Here is a 20427-nt window from a genome sequence, read left to right as displayed (position 1 = left end):
GCCAAACACTCATAAAATGATGCATAGCCGGCCATGTGTCACCTATTGGCACAGGCTCGGCTATCTCGCCCAGATACCAATGCCCAAAACACAGAGAGACACTTGCTCCACTTAATCCATGGCAATCAGGAAGAAATGTGATTCAAATATTCCTCTTCCACTCCAGAAATGAACACATCAAGACCGTTTTAACCCCTCAAGTTCAGTTTTCTCTTCCTAAATTTACAAAAAAAAGTTTCCTAAAAAAAAACAAAAAGTGTGTAATTTGGTAGTAATTACAGGTCAAAGTCTAAAGCAGTGCTACTGCAGCTCACCAAGTGCCGAAGGGGGCACCAAAACAGGCTAATGATCATCAATCATAATAATCATAATGATGAATTATTTAAATTCAAGATGAAGCGCAACTTCAATAGGCACAATTAGACCATTATACCAAGAACAAGACATACATAATTCATTGAAATAATGAAATAAATTATAGCCCCCCCCCCAACAATCTCCCTGTGGTTTATGCCTATCCTGCTGCCAGCTATCATGACACACACACACACACGGAGGTTGTTGGTTAGACTCAAAAACAATGTAACCCAGTTTAGACAAACAGCATGTTTTTGCTTTTAGTTGTTTGTGTTTTCTTTTGTCTGAGATTATTAATGACATGCAGCCTCTCGCCTTTAGCAGCAGGATCCACAGGTGAGTCTCCCCAGCATGAAGGTTTCGAGCTCTTACAAGAACAATACCTGTATTTGTTCCTGACACAGAACCTTGGCTAAATCACCTTTCTACACCTCAGACGTTTGGGCCACACAGCAGCCATCCTGAGGTTGAGTTCTAAGCTCTGTCACATTTGTCTACATATCCTCCCGAACACTGAGAACCAAAACAAGTAAATAATTAATGAGTATTTACTCTCAGCTCACTCAAACTAGAGTGAATGCAGGCAGGCGACCTCCTCGCAACTCGGAAACAAAGAGTTTGGTGTCGGAGACCGACTTCGCAGGGCACCTGTTGAGAGGCAACGTCTCGCCATACAGTTGCGGTCCGACTCGGACTGACTGCAGTCGCTCTCAGACAGACTGGTCATCCAAATTAAATTAAATGCAAACAGATTGTGAAAATCAGCCGGAATCAGGCTGCCGCTGAGCGCAACTCGTCTGGATTCGTCTCTTCGCGATAGGGACTCTACTCTGGTTCTATTCTTATATAAAAGCCAGCTTGCTGAGTGCATATGTGAATCTCCATCCTTGCAGGAGCTCTGACACTGTTAGTGGAGGGATTTCTGTTTCAGATCTGAGACTCTAAATGCACACTGAGTGCAAGCAGTTAATGTGAATTTATGTGCATGTAGGCAGCAACACGTTCGCAACAGACAGCAATAGATTTTTGTGAACTTTGCTGATTTATCAGAGTTAATTACCTCACTAACTGCAAAATGACAGCAGACTGACTCAATAAGTCTCTGGCTTATTGTTGTTTTATTGCCGTCTTCATGCAGCAAAGTCTTTTTAGAGATGCTGCGGGTGGTCACAGACCTACTCTTCAAAACAACAAGATCACCTTTTGCAAGTTCCCTGCACATGGTCCTTGGTGTGACTCTAGCCATTTATCAAGCTGTTTATCAATTTGCAATCATCACTATTTACACCATTAATGTCTCCAAAATGATCATCATGGATCATACATGATGATGGAGCCTTTTAAGCTGCAGCGCTGTTGAAAATGCGACTAATAAATGACCGTGACAGCTGTGTAAAATGAAATAAGGGTCATGTGTCAGATTTTCATAGCCTAGTATTTTCAATATATCTGATAGCAGCATGTCTAAGATGAGTAAGAAACTATTACGTGCTTAACATTTTTTTTTTTAACCATAAGATATACGTGTAATTTATATTTTGATTTTGTTATGTAACTGGTCAGGCTTAATTTCTGGTCTGGTCAAACCTAGTCTAGCATAACAAGTTTATCTATCTATATATCTCTATATATATATCTCTCTCTATATATATATATATATATATATATATATATATATATATATATATATATATATATATATATATATATATATATATATATATATATATATATCTTCAGTTCAGTTCAGTTCATTTTTATTTCAAACATTTCAAACATGTGCCTTCACAATCATTACAAAACATCACTCCATCATTTGTTCGAAAAGGAGTAGGCCGAAGTATTTACTTATTTGTCCCTACCCCCTCAAGTTTTACCTCTCATTCATTTAATTTTTTTTTGTCTTAAATTAAACAAACAACATATGAAACATATAAACATATGAAGTAAAACAAAACATAACATACATAAATCAAAAACAAGAAATTAGCAAGCCCCACCACAGTATAGTTTCTTTCATATGAAAAATACAGAATGTGTATATTTGCAGATACACAAGTTATGGAAAAACAACAAACCAAAACAAAACAAAAAAAACAAAAAAACAACCAAAAAAGAACCGCAACACCATTACCAGCAACATTACCGTCCTGGGTTAACCCCGTTTTCTTCATTCTTATACTTATTTAAAATTAGGTTTTTATATTTTACTTTAAACTGTTTTATGTTTTGACTGTCTTTTATTTCTTCTGTTAGACTGTTCCATAATTTAACTCCTGCAATTGAGATTGACATAGTTGTTAAAGTTGTTCTAGCACTTTGTATTTTTAAATTCCATTTCCCTCTTAAGTTATACCCACCTTCTCTTTCTATGAACAATTTACAGATTTCTTTGGGAAGCAATTTATTTCTGACTTTATACATTATTTGCGCTGTTTTAAGCTTCACCAAGTCTTGGAATTTAATAGCTTGCATTTTGACAAAGAGTGCATTTGTATGGTCCCTGTACCCTACATTATTTATTAATCTAATGGCCCTTTTCTGTATTATAGTTATTGTTTGTGTGTTACTTTTGTATGTGTTTCCCCAGACCTCTACACAGTAGCTCATATATGGCAGTAGTAAAGCACAGTATAAAATGTGCAGTGCTTTCTGATCCAACATATGCTTTGCTTTTCCCAGGACGGCAATGCCCCGTGCCAATTTCCCCCGAACATAAGTAATGTGTGGCTTCCAACAGAGCTTGTGGTCAATGATCACCCCAAGAAATTTTATTTCATTTACTCTTTCTAAATATACATTGTCAACACATATTTCTACTTCGATGTTTTTCTTTTGGTTTCCAAACAACATAAATTTGGTTTTATCGAGATTCAATGATTGATATATATATATATATATATATATATATATATATATATATATATATATATATATATATATATATATATATAGATATAGATATATATAGATATATATATATATAGATATATATAGATATAGATATATAGATATAGATATATATATATATATATAGATATATAGATATAGATATAGATATAGATATAGATATGTATATAGATATAGATATATATTCCCTTTAAGATCTATAATGTCACTCGTTGTGCCTTTGCTATATGGCAGGGGTCTCTGCAGTGTTGCACTTATATGATATGACCTTCCTCTAGAGACCTGGGAAACATTCTGTATCAATTAGACCACCGAGGCGTTTGAGGAGTCTCGCTGTGGAGAGTGCAGAGAAGAAGCCTGTGACATGCCTCCGCTGTGACGATCGACCACTTCCTCTGAAGCATCCAAACAACGTTTTGAGAGAGAATTAGAGCGATAGAAACAGTGGAGGATTTACTGCCGGTGGGATTTACTCCTTGTTCCAATTTGCAGGGGGATTACTCATTTTTTTCACCATTTATTTATTTTATTTCCAAATTCATTTCTACTTCACCTGAAGGAAAACAAAATATCGAGCCAAATGCTTAAATAGTGTCAGAGTGAATAGATAATGACAGCAGGTCAAGTTGTGAGTGAGTCACGTCTTTCCTCCTGGAAGAAAGTGATTACTGTAACACAGAGCTGACAATCATGACCGAGATAATCCCATTTCTCACATGGAGCTCAAATTGTATTATGTCACATTGTGTTTTGCATATGCTATCAAAACCTGGATTTAGATATGAAAACTATCTGAAAAAAGTAAAAGTCTGAAGGAGGCGCGGAAAAAGAAAACATGCAGCCACAGGGCTGGCATGCAGGCATGTCACTTTGTCAAGCTGTTTTCTCAGAGAGCTTGATGGCTTCTCAAAGGCGGGAGGAAGAAAAAAGTGTTGCAAAGCATGGTATTCTCCAAGATGAACAGATGGCAGAGCCTAAGTGTGGAGATTTGTTTTATATCTCTATCCCATGTTGCTGCGCAGTAGATGTGGGCTTCCGTTTTCTTTTCCTCCTTCTTCAAATGTTATCTTACAGGATAACGGACACACGCAATGTTTAAGCTAATGAGGAGTGGGTGTTGCTTTGTCTTTCTCTTTATGTCGTCCCCTCTCTCCCACCAACACATCCTCTTGCTTTCCATTCTCCGTCAAACCCACGCTTGGAGCGGAAACCTATATGCCACACAATTATGCAACACAACTGGGAGTGCTGCTTGCAGACTGGGTGGCTGACTAAAAACACAGCAGACTGCAGAGTTTCTGCAGCTGCATTAACATCCTGTGAGTAACAGCGTTTAAAGGACACCAAGCACTGTCCACTGCCAGATACGTCAGCAATTAGCAGATACGTGGCTCAGAAGTATGTATCCTGCACTTTTTATCCAGTGCCACTATCGGAACAAATATTCCACTTCAGTACAACGCAAGAAGATCTAGCAAGCCATTGGCTATTGTCTGCTGGCTTAGCCTCTGGCAATGATGCCAAATATTTTGGGGCTTCCGGTGTAGAAAGCAAATATCCTGAAAAAGACCTCACATCTGTCTACCTGCACGCAACCAACCCCACAATACTTGGACTAAAAACAGACTGCAAACAGAACTCTTGTTACTCGCCTACAGATATAAAGATGTTTAAAAATATGCATGTTAAACAATATTGTGTGCAACTTTAAAAGTGAGTTACCTGTCCACAGTACGCTGACATTATGCTATAAAATGATTAAAAAGGTTTTGACATATAACTGGAAAGTGTAACCACAGCAAAGATGTTGGCAGCTAGATTTGATATTTTTTATTCCTTCATTTTTTAAAGTGTACTTCCTGTAATCTACAACAATTGTTTCATACTGTAACAAATATCAAAGTATAGGGGTGGATAAATGATCTAGAAGTTACTGTAACACTGTCAGCTGTCTGTATAACTGCTATTTCAGCCTTCCTGTTGTAATTCCCATAAACACTTTATCATTGTAAATTATAGCAATGCACTGTAGTCACTCTGTGTGTCACCACCTCTGTGTCTCATTTTGTCACTACTTCTTGCACCACATGGTAAAAAAAATTCAGCACAATGCATTTTTATCAGCCACCCTGAAGGTGAACACTGGCTGGATGTGACCACGCTACAGTGGTCTCAGTCAGGGTAGACCTTTGTTGTGTTAGCTACATGTAAAATACTGGTGGCAGTCGGTGGTACCACTTAGCCTCCTAGTAGATCGTCGCATTGTTCTCATAGCATTCACAAGATTTTCAGCGAACTTGACCAGCGACCTCTGACCTTGAAGTCAAGGTCCCTGAGATTTCAACTCATCCAAGACTTTTAGTAGCTACACCTGTGGCATCAATTTCAAGCTCCTAAGTTGTTTCGTTCTTGAGTTCTTGCATTTACAAACTTGTCAAACGTGTCTATGTCGCCTGCCCGGCAGCAACACGGCTGAGGGGTGAAAACATTCTCAGTTATTCAGTCACTGAATGCACCACACAATACTTCAAAATTAAGAATTTCAACTTAAACACCTTTGCACACATTAAATCCAGAGCTGTTCATAATCTGAGCAACAACTTGGTTTACTTAAATATTTAAACTGATCAATAATTTCACATTGTTTGCTAAATGAGGTAGTTTAGCAAACAATGGGAAAAATAATGGGAAAAAAGAGCTACAATAAAAGAGACAGAAGAAAATTAAAGTACTAAGAGTTCCGTATAAAATAAAAACCTGATTTTTTTTTAAATGTTTCTTAGCTGCAGGAAACAAGATTTAATGCACTTTGAGACGCCAGATGCAAAACTTAATTTTTGGTCAAAAATAACAAAAATAAGGTTCTTGCTGTTGGTGAGGGAGGTGATGTAATGACTGATGCTCTCAAGACCAAACACAGGAACCTCAGCTTTGCCAGGATTAACAGGGAGAAAATGTAAAAACATTCAGTTATTAATGGCTGTAAAGCATTCATCAAGGTTAGAGAGGCTGTTTATGTCGTTTATGCAAAAACTGCAATAAATGAACAATATTGGTAATTACCCAAAGCATTTTTTAATATCCATAATGGCTGATCCACCAGTATGCATTTCAAATTTACAATATTACAAAAAAGCAGAAAACATAGTACAACATATATATATATATATATATTTTAATTAAGATGCAAAATTACAGTTATTTCCTTACATCCTGCACTGAAAAATTTAATTTAAGTAGATGAATGTTATGCTTGATTAATTTCTGACGTCTCAGAGAAGTATAGAGCTTCAAAATTGGGTTTTAAAAATGCAAATTCAGCACATCATTCACCTAATAAACAGCAACATCGGTTTTTTGCTTTGTGTATATACTACATACATATATATTGAGAGAGAGAGAGAAAGAGGGATTCTCAGTTACAACAACAGTAGTTGAGGAATGACTGGAATAAATTGACCAGTGTTCTTTATAAGATGTTTTACAAGCAAATGGTAAATGCTTAATGTGTGTAAAGGTTAGAATTATAAATGTGACATTCTAAATGGCAGCACGGTGTCACCTAATACTGCTGCATTCATTTCACAGTAGAGCTTAGCATGATGTACTTCCAGCAATCGACACCTAACCCAGGCGAGCTGCATTCGAGAGGTGGAGGATAAACCGGTTTGATTTGGGTAACAGCATGTTCTTCCCTCCTTATCTTACTCTAAACAAGGATCACAGCATTTTAATCCTTCTAATTATTTTGTTTAATAACGTGTACAGTAATGAGCAGTCTCAGTACGGCAACAGGGGACAATAACTGCAGACTCTGAACACTGTTACATTTTTCACTTATTATTGTTGACTTATTATATTTGACTTACATATTAAAGAGCGTCCTTGGAAACGGAAGAAATGCCTTTTGCTCTAATTTTTCCAATTTCTCCAAAGTGAATATGAGCTGGTTCATTTAGCTGTTTAGTCATAGCAACAGGAATTTACAATCACACCAAGGTTGCACCTGAAAGGCTTAATCAAAAATAAGACGATAATGAAAGCACTGCTAACAGCCACAATACCTCGTCCTCTAATGTCAACCTCAGGTGCACAGACAATGTTTCGACCGGTTTAATCAAACTCAGAGTGTTGACTCCTTCGGTCTAGATCCTGAAGATAATACTTCTGAAAATCAGGAGCACCAATTGTACCAAACGCTCTTTCAATCTCTTTCCAGAAACCTTGAAAACTACTTGTTGGAAATGAACACGAAGCTCCCACAATTCAGCAAGTTTTCAGAGACGATCAAAACTGAAAACATAAATGGCGCTTGTGCTCAGCTTCATGTGTTGTTTGACTGTAGACGAGCCAGCGCTCAGTAAAAGTGACAGGAGATGTGAGGTGTTGTGACTCCTCACCTGCCACCAAAACCTCTACTCCGGCAGAATGACAAAACACAAGCCCTCAAATGCCCGCAGGACAACGTAACTACTTTTGAGTCAAACTTTAGTTCCACAGACTTGTCTCTTCCTATTCTGTGAAATCAATGTGATTGCAAACCAACTAAATATTAACATTAACGAAGAACACTTGTAAACATATACTAAAGACCAAAGCAGGAAGCCTGTGAGGCTCCAAACGCTACCAGAGCGAAAGAGGAAGAAGCCAAACACATTCCCCGCATCCTTCCACCCGGGAGATCAGCCTTTGCACCTGTGACCAGGTAAACTTTCCACACAGTCGTTAATGGACACAGCGGCTGTTGTTTACTGAAGACTCCCCGCAGAGGAGACTAGCTGACCCATGTCTGCAACCGGTGAGTGGTACAAATGGCAAACATCTCTTGGAGTCATTATTTATGCAGGAATGCCCTTGGGAGTCTTTGCACTTGTTTACACAGTCATGGCACAGTCCATTCATGACGGCTCCGAGTAAATGAGCCGCTTGCTACCAATTTGTCCTGGACGACGAAGCTTTGGGGCTCTACTACCCACGGTTACTTTGACGCCGGCGTGTGTGTGTGTGTGTGTGTGTGTGTCGGGGTATGGAAAAGAGGTTAACGCAGCACTGCTGTGCTGTTGGGAACCGACCCGGAACTACGGACACAAAAGTCCCAAGGGTATTAGGAAGCACAGTGTCACATTTGGAAATAAATGAGAGAAGGGTTTTTTTCAAGAAGAACGCCACGGACTTTCACCTTTGAAATGGGCTGTTTGTTTGCCCGAGGACGGGGACAGTGGTCAAAGTTAGTGAGCACCGCCTTTCACATAAAACCAGAACCAAGGCAGGAGTTTTATGGAGGTTGAACTCAAAGGCAAAGTAAAGAAAAAGTGAGTGCGGCACGATGTCGGGGAACCGGTGTAACTTTGCTTACAATAAAAGTGACAAGAGCGGTGTGTGCGTGGCAGAGATAGAGATAGGAATGGTGGTGTTACGTTATTTTTCTTTTAAAAGAAACTGTATTAAAACAGTCGTTTTAGCAGAAAGATGGCTTCCTTTGAGGTGTAGATACCTTCATATGTAGCTGCACTTAAGTACAACAAATGCGCAGATGTCCAGTCAAAGACATAAAACCATCAGTATCTGCGTTAAATTGTTATTTAAAACCACGGCTATGGGCTTAAAGTTTAGGCTGTCGTCTAATGATGTATACACACAAAAATAATACTGTGGACTAACAAGCACAAAGTTTTACATGTACTTAACCAAAGGCTAAATGAACCAGTTTAATGAAGCAAAGTGGAGGCATATTGTACTGATGACCTCATGCATTCTGCAGTAATGAGAAACCAACATAATCATTTTGTTCTCAAACTTTTTCCCGTGCTGTCACACGAAACAATTAAACAGAAAACCGTTAAACAGAACGCGACGTCAAAACGCGAACCTCCTCCGACTCTATTAATAACATAAAGGCATCAAACGCGGCTCAAACGTGTTCAAAAGCGTTTTTAAAGATGCTCCACCCCCGAGTGACGATGCGTGCGCGTTTTTACTTTGAGTCTCTTGCGTGCGTTCGATTTGTGGTTGAAAAAGACACAAAGAACCAAAGGGAACGAATTCAATTAAGCGTAAAGTACTGAAGGCTAAATGACTCCCCCTATAGTTCTCAGGATATCATCCAGCGAAACAGCAAAAAGGGGAAGAAATGTGTTTAACAGGGAGGCAGAGCGGCTGAGAGAGAGAGAGGGGAAAGAAGCGATGGGATAATTTAACAAGCTTCCTCCTAAACCACTCCAAAACCTCCAGAGTTTAATTGCTGGGAGGCAACATTATCCCTAGCAACACTGTGTCTGTCTCTTGGCTGGGATTCGGTGGGTACCTGCTGTATCCACTCCCCGCACAATACAGCGCCCACTGAGCCATATAATCCTCTCAGGCCCTCCTCTTCTGGAGAACCACATTCAATCTCTTTGTGACACGGGAAAATCTCCTCTTCTCCATTTTTTGTCAAGGTACGTGCTTCAAATAAGTCCAATCAGTAGGTGCCGTTATGTGTGCACAATGCTACGGGGTGCCGCAGAGGAAGGGAAAACAGAAAGGAAGAGTTAAATAAAAAGACGTTTGATTTGCCGCTGTGAAATTTGGGGCTACTTTCCATTCCTCTGCGGAGCTCCCTGGAGCAGCCATATTTCTGTTTATGTTTAAATGTGAATCAGTCAGATGGGCTGTTGGGTTCCTGCTGAATCATCCCACTCTCCCCTCAGAAAGCAGGAGGTTACTTTTGAACCAGCTGCCTTGTAGGAGAAAACAAGAAACCGACGCCACTTTCTTCCCGACTCCTCTTTCAAGTTGCCCTTGAAAAGAAAATTACGACAACGCCTTTGATGCAACGCAGACATGCTTCGACATATTCACCATAAGTGCAGACACAAACTACATTATCATTCCAATGAGTTTGTTCGGATGTCTTTTAAGCGTCTGAGTATTGCACAAGCCGGCGAGAGAAAGGTTGTTTTGTTTTTTTAACAGAACATGGAAACGGTGGCTCATTACGCGAAATGGCAAAAGAAGAAAAATGGTTCTTCGCTGTCCACTGGCTTGTGACTTAAGTCAATATAGCACTTGGAGACCTGCGAGAGTGTTTTTAATGAAAACATGTGGTACGTAATGAGAAATTATAAAGGTGGCGTTCCGAAGAACATTTCTATGATTTATTAATTTTAACAAATGACGACCTTTACTTTCCAGATTTGGTTCCCCATGAGCAAATGTAACTTTAAGGCACAAACGCTCATTCTTTTTCCTTTATTGTATATTTTCTGATTAATTTCCAGATGATGACAGCGGCATATAATCCATTTATGCCTAAATATAGCTTTGCATCTTTTGTTTGCTACACATGTGAAAATGTTGCATTTGTGTTCAAGAAATCATCCTACCTGTCAAAGAGGGTGGAGCTCGGAGGTGTCGGTAAGAGGAGAAATCACTTGTTGTTGCACAACAGAAGTCCACTCGTTATACCAGTCGCTTTCTGCAACAAAATAAACAGGCACAGTTAGATCTGGTGATCATTGGTAACATCCTTTATATTTGAGCCCATAAATGTAACTGAAGCTTGTGTAGAAATAATGCGTGTGCAGATGCTGCTCAGTTATTGTCCTTTTACTTTATATGGACCCATAACTAACCAGAGAAAGGTCAGAAAAGCTTAATTGCTCTGGGTGGAGTTAATTGCTTTGCTACCAGTTCGAATAAATAAACTAAAAGAAATTAATAAATAAATCATCACAGCTTTCCTATTCTGCCTTTGGCTCTCAGCCCCAAGACCAATGTACCCACTTAACATGAAAATATGAAACATGTAGCTGACTCTTTCCTCTTACAACTGTTTAAAGTCGCAGGTTTTTATTTAGAAAATTAATGGTAAATAATGTGGGATTGATATATTGTTTACCTTCCTCTATCCCACGGACAACAAACAAAAGAGGGAATGACAAAGCGAGGCGTGCTCGTGATAATTTTGCAACATTTCTCTGAGCTCTGAGGATTCAGATGCACACACACTCGAGAAACAGAATATTTCCACATTTCCCCACAAACTTTCCTCACCAAATGATCGGCTGTAAAAAGAAGAAGAACGAGAGGTTGCTAAGTATCTGCACTCGGCATCTGCACGGACCGGCTGAACTTTAATGCAGCTGTTCGCATCCTTAAAAAGATCCAACGCTGCTGCAGGAAATAAGACAGTGAGGTGGAAGGTTAGCTTGTAATCCATAACACATAGTTGAGGGTGGCCACGCTGGCATCGATTCCTTGTGAAAATTGTAATGGGCCTTGGCTCGAGCAGCACAACCCAACAAATACAACCGCGAGGCTTCGGCTCATTTGTAGTCAGGCCACGGAGGTCGTTTCTGAAATGTTTGTCAAAAACGTGGTCAGCTGCTCAGCTCCCACTCGCCGCTCTGTTTTTGCAGAATTTGCAGCATGTGACGGCCGCAGCGCTAAGCCAACACGGCGAGCGTTTTAAGGAACGTTAGATGATATAAATTGTCAGTAATGAGGCACAGGGGACGGCATCCGTGACCTGAAGAGGTCGGCCATAACGTTCTGCCTCGCAGCTGAATAAAATGCATCCTGAGCGCAATTTAACAGCCTTAACATGAGCAGGTACATACGGAGAGACAAGCGGAGGTCCGAGAGGGCGCTGCGCTAGTCGCAGAGGTCACGCGCAAAACAACAACGATACACAAACACTGCTGACAAGGGGAAAATGTGACGACTGAGTGCTGTAAAATGTATGAAGAAATGGATGGAAGGGTCATTTTACTGAGCAGCGCCATTAACATCGCTGCCCTTGTCTGAAATTAAGCTCGGATCAGTCACTCACGCGCGTGCGCGCGCACGCACGATCGCACAAAGAGCAGCAGTTTTTACATTTCTCCTCTTTTCGCCCTCGCAGAAGGAGAGGTCGACATTTTAACTGCAGCGGCGAGGAGATGGCTTCCTTTCACCTTGACGGGCATATAATGAACATTTTTCATTTTGAGCTTAGCTTCACTTACAGAGTCAGTCAGCTATTTTCTCTTCCAACCCTTTTTTTTTCTCCCTTCCTGACATTTTCCTCTGTGGTTTTGCCAGGATGATCTTCACAGTAAATTTGTGCCCCTTTTAAAGAAATAGGTTACATTTCTGTTGATTTCTTTTCTTTCCGTTTTTTTTAACCCCACAGAGCTCATTTCCATAAAGGTCCCTGTACAACACAAACAGGCCTGCTGTAAAGCATGAGACACAAACAATATGCTAATCACACCTTTTTCAATTAGAACCTGGATATCTATGAAATCCATATTATTGCTTATTTATTTAGCCTTTTGTAAATAAATAAATGGGATTTTTGAAACGACAACAACAACAAAAAAATATATGTCTGTGCTTATGAAGTACGTACGGTAGGTTAGGAAGGGAAAAACACCAGTGCACAGAAGCACACAGAGAGATTAGTGAAGGTGCATGAAAAAAGGCATAAACGAGACAGTTTGCAGATTGACAGACTTCTGCACAAAGACACCGCTCTCACTGTAGCTTTACACTGTGTCCTGCTACAACAACAGCACTGTGCTGTGTATAATATAAACTCGATGCATAATAATCAGCCGTTTCATTGTAATGATTCTGTTATTTTAGCGCTCATAGTGCTCCACAAGCAGTTCATTACTGCTAAATATAACTTTACGTTGACTGTCCATGTGGCCCGTCCTGAATTATGAGACAATATCAGTAGTGGTGTGCGATACTGCATATTTTGGTATCGATCCGAGTAAATATGGGCCAATATCGCCGATACCGATGCCGATACCGATACCCGTCAATAAATAAGGTGGATGTGCCATTGAATTGCTAAAACTCAATTAATTTTCATGACCTTGAGTGATTTTTGTGATGTTTCCTTTTTATTATTAAATAGTTAAAACCCAGGACATAATTAGGACAAAGTTTATAACTAAATAGAAAAATAATATTATCAATTTTTATTAGAAAAATCTGAAATAAAAAGTGCACGCAAACCAGTAAAGAAATTAAAACAAACAAGTACTGTTGAGAAACTATAATACAAAAATTACAATTAAAATTCTCAACAACAAAAACAACTGGTGAAAATATAAATAATATGTAAACAACTTAACAACCTTCAAAGCCTCTGAGTCATGTGACGGCGCAACATCTAAACACAAGGGGAGGGGGGAGCAAAGTGTGCCTGCTCTGCGCCGACACAGGAGCGGCGAGTCCGGCGCCCTGGCTGTTTCGTTGTCACCGAAACCACAGCATTGCAAACAAGAGCGGCACTTAAAGTAAAGAAGCGATCTCTCCAGGCTAGTATCGATCCGATACCGATGCAGACTTGGTATCGATACAATCGATATTTGGATTGATCCGCCCACCACTAAATATCAGCTTTTTGAAATGCACGCTTGCAGGAACGCAGTTTTTAACAGTTTAATGACCGTGATGAAAAGGAAGCCGGGCTGGAGGCGATGGCATCGATAGCTAAATCCTAACACTGCTGTAGTGCCATCCAAAAAAACTGAAAAGCCACTGTCACGTCTGCTGAGGGAGACAGCGTCAGAAGACGGCGGCAGAGTGAGCTGAAGGACGAAAAGTGAGCCTGCACAAAGCTATAAACAAAAGCAAATTTAGACTGAGAGAAACAAAAACCTAAACCCGGGTAAACTAAGCATTACATATCACCTGAAACCTGGAAACATGTGGAGTGGTGGGGGCAGAGGACACGCAGACAACCCCACGAGGAGCAAAGGAAAACACACACAATGAAAACGGAGGGTAATGAGGGAAAACGTAACAAAAGGGAAACACAGCTGAACCTAATCTGATGCATGAGACAGGGAGGAAGCAAAACACAACACTCTAACACGGGACTGTCAAAATAAATCAGGAAACACATGAACGTAGAAACCAGGATGACTAGACGTAACGCAGCACACAGGGGAGGCATATTAACAACACCCAAAGACTAGAAATCACCCAAAATACCGAAGGATAACTACATGAGCTAAAAATACAGACTAAACCACGAGAAACCACGAGAAACCACTAAATGACAGAACATTAAATAATCAAACCAGACCCAGGACCGTGACACCCACCCATATTAAACATCCACAATAATCAAGGCCTGAACACAAAACAAAAAAATACAAAGGTATTAATATAAACTTGCCATATTATTCTTATTACTAATAGTTGTACACTCCTAATATTGTTCGAGCTGTGTGAAAATATTTCCTGTCATTTAAGATGAACAAAATCACCACAAAGATGGAAAAACAAGCACAAACAAACCACAAAGACAGTAGCTTATATTATAAACGCCACAGCCCACCTTGAGGAAATACAGTTCACTGGTGGGACTGTGCATCCCGACACCATCAAATACCTCCGTTCTGTCACAGAGATACGAGTTATCCTGGGAGCAATTAAATAATAAGTGATAACAGCTTGTGTCCAGTTTAGCAGCTCTCTGTCATTAGTCTCCTTGTCATTCACATTTTTCCCTCGTCTTCATTCACTGCTTGGCTCTGCTAAGGCGCTAAAAACTACTTTTTTTGGTTCACAATATTAATCCTGCACGCTGAAAAAAATGACGCTTATAGTGTCTTTAAATGTGAAGCTAAGGGCCGCTTTACAGGGGAAGTGAGGAGCATCTAACTATTGCCATAAACCCGGTGCGTCACGGCACCGGCGCCAAAGGACACCTTGTGCCTGTCTGCGAGATGCCAGCGGCTTTGACAAAACAGCACTATTTTACACCCTGGGAACGAGAGCAGGCTGGATCGCGAAACGTTCTGGTTCAGTGAAAACTCATTGCATGCATCTTATAACCTCAATTAGAGAAAGAAATGAGAAAAGAGCAAACCCCTCCATACCCGAGAGAACATACAAAAATGATTAATTATCCTCAAACTCAAACTGTAAACTCTTATAACGATTTCAGGACCAAAAATGCTAAATGCACCGACGTAACAAAAACAAGTCTGTGCAGAAAAACCCTGACTTGTATTCAAAAGGCAAAGCGAGGGCCACGCGTAGCACACACTCCAGTGCACACATTTGGCCACACAGGGGGGGGCTGGCAGGGTGCATTCCAAGACAGCTGGTGAAAAGCGGGCGCGCTCTGGCTGCTAGAAGGAGCAGATTCAGGTGACATCTGTGCCTCCTGTTGCAGCGCAATAGTAGAAACACTAAAAGTGAATTACAACATTAATGATAGTACTCTGCAAGCTGTCGTTCCATATTACGCATCCATTATTCCTTGCATGGGTACTCAAAGGCATCGTGAAGGAATAGGACCGTCCCTCCCGCCCCGCCCGCCACCCACCTCGCTGTGAAAAGGAGCAGTTTATGAAAGGATTGTTGGTTTATGGAGTAGCACCTTCTCCTGCTACTCCACATCACCACATGGCATGGTGCTGACTGGGTGACTGATTCCCTCTCTCTCCATTTCCATCCATCACTTCATCTTTCGAGCAAGCACCCTCCCACCTCTGACCCCACCCCCCTCACGGCACTGTCGCTGCTATTTCAAACAACATTTGTTTGATCTTGCCGCCCTCTACAGTTGAATGAAATCAATCTGGGAGAGATGTCATGTGTGAGCAGAAATGATTGGCCACAAGAATACCATGTATTGGAGAACATGGACCCCGTGCCCTCTTCCTCACAGGCTGGGTGACGCATGGGTGCAGGCGAACACACGGAGTGGCCGGCGCATGCCTGATAGGCATCACACAGACATCTCAGAGCTGTCACCCATCCCCAGACTTTCAATAACTTCAAATCCCCTGAAAACTTGGAGAATAAAGGCAGAGTCGATCACTCATAGCTCCCCTTCTTCTCTTCAGGGAAATAACAGCTGAAGGAGAAAAACAAAGTCAGGATCCCATCCTCTCCAGCAGAAAAGCACTAACATCCCCGGAGGACATGGGGAGAACACTTCTTTCATCATTCCCGTTAAGACACAATAAAAAAAAGATTCATTTAAGATGTTGTGACATAAATAGAAGGTATGAGCCAGCTCTATGGGAGGATCAATGGTAATCAAAGGTGGATTTTTAAGAATAAAGAAAGCCAGATGAGAAAGTAAAGTCGGAGGTGGCGATTGTATCGCCAACACGGCGACGCGGCGCTAATGCCGGCCTACGCATTTCTATAGGAGTATTTGTGTGATTTGGATTTGGGCCATGTAGGATCGCGGGTGCTCCCTGCACATCCAACCACAGCTCTGCGCTGCTCACTGTGCCTGTGATTTCTTCATTCAGGAGAGAGTGCCACAAAATGTGTTGTACTTGAAGTGTTTTACAATTACCAGCTGATTATATCAGCCGCATTAGCATATTAAAAGGAAGACTACTTGAACACACAGATAATGTCTGAGTGTTGAAAATAATTTCCCCACTCATTATCAACGGCAGGCACTGAGCTCTGGGAAAGGAAATGTCGATAAATACCCGTAAAGCTTTACTGTGTAAATAACAACAATTACGCAGAAATTAGATCAGGCTGTGCTGGTGAAAAGGGAGATAATTCTAATTAAAAACGTGCATATATCTGGGCAAGAAAGCATAAAGCTTTGAATCCATCTATAGGAGTGAATTATTAGTCGCTCAAGTGTGGAAAACTTTTGAGCTGTTCACAAGCTGTCACTAAACCAAATCATTACACCATTTTCTCCCCCCGCCCCCCCAAGCAGCCTTCAGTTTTGCTTCAGACTTATTCAGAAAGTGCAGTGTTCCCATCACAGTAAAAGGCACAGATAGAACATCAATACTTAATAAAAATAATGACTTTATGTGCAAAGTAATTAAATAACAACTGCAAACTTGTGCAGCCTTTATATGATGTGTTTATCCCCCTGAAGCTTTAACTGTGAAACATTGTTAAGGTGGACTGCTCACGCTTTGATTTTGAAAAGCGGGCGGGTTAGGCGGCACACTGGTGCAGTGGTTAGCACCATCTCCTCACGGCAGGAAGGTGCTGGGCTCCAACTGCAGTTTGCATCATCTCTCTGTGTCTGAAGACATGCATGGGGTTAACAGGTGTCTCTAAATTGGCTGTAGGTTTAATGTAAGCATGAACGTGTGTGCGTTAGCCCGTGCTCCACTGACGGTCTGTTCAGGGTGTCCCCACCCCCTCAATCTATGACAGCTGGGACTCTGGATAGGTGGAAGGAAATTTATGGCTGGATTAATGGATTCTACTTCTTTAAAGCACTGCTAACTTGTGATCAACTAACTGTACGGTTATTCTCTGTGACAGGTTTTTAAAGCTATGGCCTGACCTAATATTTCCTTCTGTATTTACCTGCCAAGGTGATGGTACTGCATGAGACAAGTGCCTTTGTTTGGCTATCTGTCCACCTCTGTGTGAGCAAAATCTACCAAGCTGAAACCGGGTGGAGCGTTAGAGCGCGGGGAAGGGAAGAAGCCATTAAGATTTGGTGGAGATCTGGGTGACTTCCCTCTAAAACTGTGAGATAGGGCACTGGATTGGCCTCGGTGGAGGACTCGCTCTCAATTTTCTCTCTCTAACCCAACTTTAAAATGTCCTGGTTTACCTGAACAACATGAAAAAGATAAGTAGCTGAAAGCAGCGAGCGTTTGCCGTTGTTGCTTCATAAATGACATGCAGAACTACTTGTTTTTTGACATCAAATATGCATGTAAATGTTGATGTCTCTCAGCATCACTGTGACTGCAACAGTGCCCTTTTTCTTTACCCAGATATATTACCACGATTACGAACCCTGCCTATGAATATTTGACGTGATTGCACAACATACTGCAGGAGATCTCAGATGCAGTAGAAGGTAGACCGAGATGATGATTGGCACTGGCTAATTAAAATCCCAGGCAGGACGTTTTTTTGTGTAAAAATATGCAATGATTTATATGAATGACATATCGGTGGTTTTCTGTCAGAGACGGGAAAGAAATTCCTGCCTTTTGATGTAAATCTTTTTATTCTAAAATAGAATAAAAAGTCTTTGTCGTATCTCGTTTCATGACTGGAATCCTGCATTCTCACGCTGGAGCTCTGTCCTCTGTCGTTGAGCAGCTGAAAGTGCACGTGGATGGGAAGGAGACTGAATGTCATGTAATTCATCAGGGTCCCTGTTTTAGTTCATAGTGCTGTCAAAGAGCTTTCATAAGCAAAAATCTCAGCACTGGGAGGAGAAATTTTGAAGTTATTAACATTTCCAAACGACCGTCGCAGCCTCCCTGCATATATGCTGTGGTCATTTTGTGATGTTTTACACCTTTGAAGTCTTTTGATGCCTTCAAGAGTTGAGAAATATTTAGTTTGACAATGGTAGGTAGATTTCTTCCCACTTTTTTTCCCCCTGAATTCCACCACCACCGGCACTGTTAATCAATACACACTTTTCTTGCCCTTTTCCTCCTCCGTACACATATCTCCCTGTCTGACCAAACTGGCAAATTTGTGCTCTTAATCAGCTTGCCTGCCTTGTCTCTTCACTGGAGGCTGGCGACACGCTTCCCTTCCCCCTTAATTCCCCGGCTCTCAACAGACAGGCACACTGATTAACATGCACGCCCAGGTAGGAGCTCCCTCCAACACAACCCCGCTGCCCACCATTATCCCCGCTACTCAATAGCACCCATCTCAATGCACATCTGTCGAGCTGCCGCATCCACACTCCTTAATTAGCTTTACAACTTTCCCCTCCACTCCTGGATAGAAAATAAGGGATAAATTTGTGGCCGGCGCACAGATAAAACGAGGGAGGGAGAGCGGGAGACAAAGAGGGAGGAAGACATATGCTGAATACTGAGATGGAAGATGAAATGGAATGTGCGTTCGAGAAAGGTGGCGGCGTCCGACGAGATTCACATCAATTCCCATCGTGCCCGTGCTGCGGCGTCACCAGGAAACCCTGTCCGCCTTGCTTCTGTGCTACTGTGCCTAAACCCGGAGGATATTTCCCCATCAGCATGTGCCTTATCTTATCGCTCCAACATCGATTCCCCCTTTGCGCCTTTTGAGTTGCTCCTCATAGACTGCTTCAAAGCTGCTCAGACTCCCCTTTGATTCTCATCCCCCTCCTCCGCTGTCACCACCGTCGTCTGCCCCAACGCCAGCAATGAAGGTGGTGTTTCTTACATTCGAGTTGGTGCTGCGGTTGATGCTAATCCACTACACCAGCACGGTGTTTGTCTGCAGCTTGGGGGGAAAAAAAACAAAGAAGTAGGCAGTGAGGAAGAAGAGGCATCCAATTAATATGAAATTGTCTCCAGAAGTCAATAAGGTTTTAGTTCCACTTGAGTGTGTCTAAATACGCAGAGTAAGGCTAATTATAATCCCATGGAGTATTTATACTATTTACGCTTTGCCCCTGTCATTACGACAGGCTGTAATCCCGTTGTGAGCATGTGCTGATGAGCCTTATGCCAGTTGCCAAAAATACTTAAGCTCGTTTCCCATTCCTGAAGGCACAGGCAACTATGTTATGCGCAAACAATGTGAAATTAATCACCGTTACTATGGCGATGAGCATTGAACAATATCATAATCAGTGCTGCCATCAAGAATGTAGTTTCAATCCAGAGGGGCAAAGGTTGCTGTGGAAAGAAGAACAATGAGCTATTTTAGTCAATCTGCTATTCCACGTACATGGCAGCTTCATTAGAACTACCCACTGCGTGCATAACCTTCTGCAGGCCTCCTACCAATCGTCTCCAGTATTAGAAATACTAATCTCCTATGTGTATTTCACCCTCCATCCTTCCTTCCATCCAGCAATTATGCCCCCCGCCATCAAAAGCCATCAAAACAGTAATTTCACTTTTTCACAGGCAGGCTTTTCACATTTCCTTCCGTGAAAGGTCTGAATCATCCCCTTATCTCCATGGCTATTACACAGTGTGCATGAGAGTGAAAACAATGGGTTTGCTGTGATGAGATCATGGCACTTCATTTCTCCGAGGCCACTCCGGTAGACACAAAGACAATCTACCAGCAGCAAGGAGGACGGGGACGGTGAGGGCCACAGGATTTCTCGGTCACTGAGCGCAGGGCTGTGAGGCAGGTCATCCCCAGTAATAAGAGAGGGAAGAAAACGGAGAGGAAGAGGAGGGGGGGAAAAATGTGATGGCAGTCGTGGTGAAGGGTCTCACAGCCTCAGCGGAGGCTTTTGAGGCC

General features: G+C 41.5%; 1 protein-coding gene across 2 annotated transcripts in view; it reads right to left on the bottom strand.

The window, feature by feature from the left end:
* Window positions 1-20427, bottom strand: part of LOC146576709 (RNA binding protein fox-1 homolog 3-like) — a 431434-nt gene that overhangs the window by 327618 nt on the left and 83389 nt on the right. For both annotated transcript variants that reach the window (XM_085272168.1, XM_085272169.1), the window contains one exon: window positions 10632-10723. The gene's annotated coding sequence lies outside the window, so the exon portion shown is untranslated. The remainder of the gene's footprint in view (window positions 1-10631; window positions 10724-20427) is intronic.

This window comes from Mchenga conophoros, linkage group LG4 (assembly GCF_057382185.1).
Source record: "Mchenga conophoros isolate Kocher_MC1m ecotype Shallow Benthic linkage group LG4, M_conophoros_male_GT1.1, whole genome shotgun sequence".
In the NCBI taxonomy this organism is placed as follows: domain Eukaryota; kingdom Metazoa; phylum Chordata; class Actinopteri; order Cichliformes; family Cichlidae; genus Mchenga; species Mchenga conophoros.
This window is presented reverse-complemented; position numbering and strand designations above follow the sequence as displayed.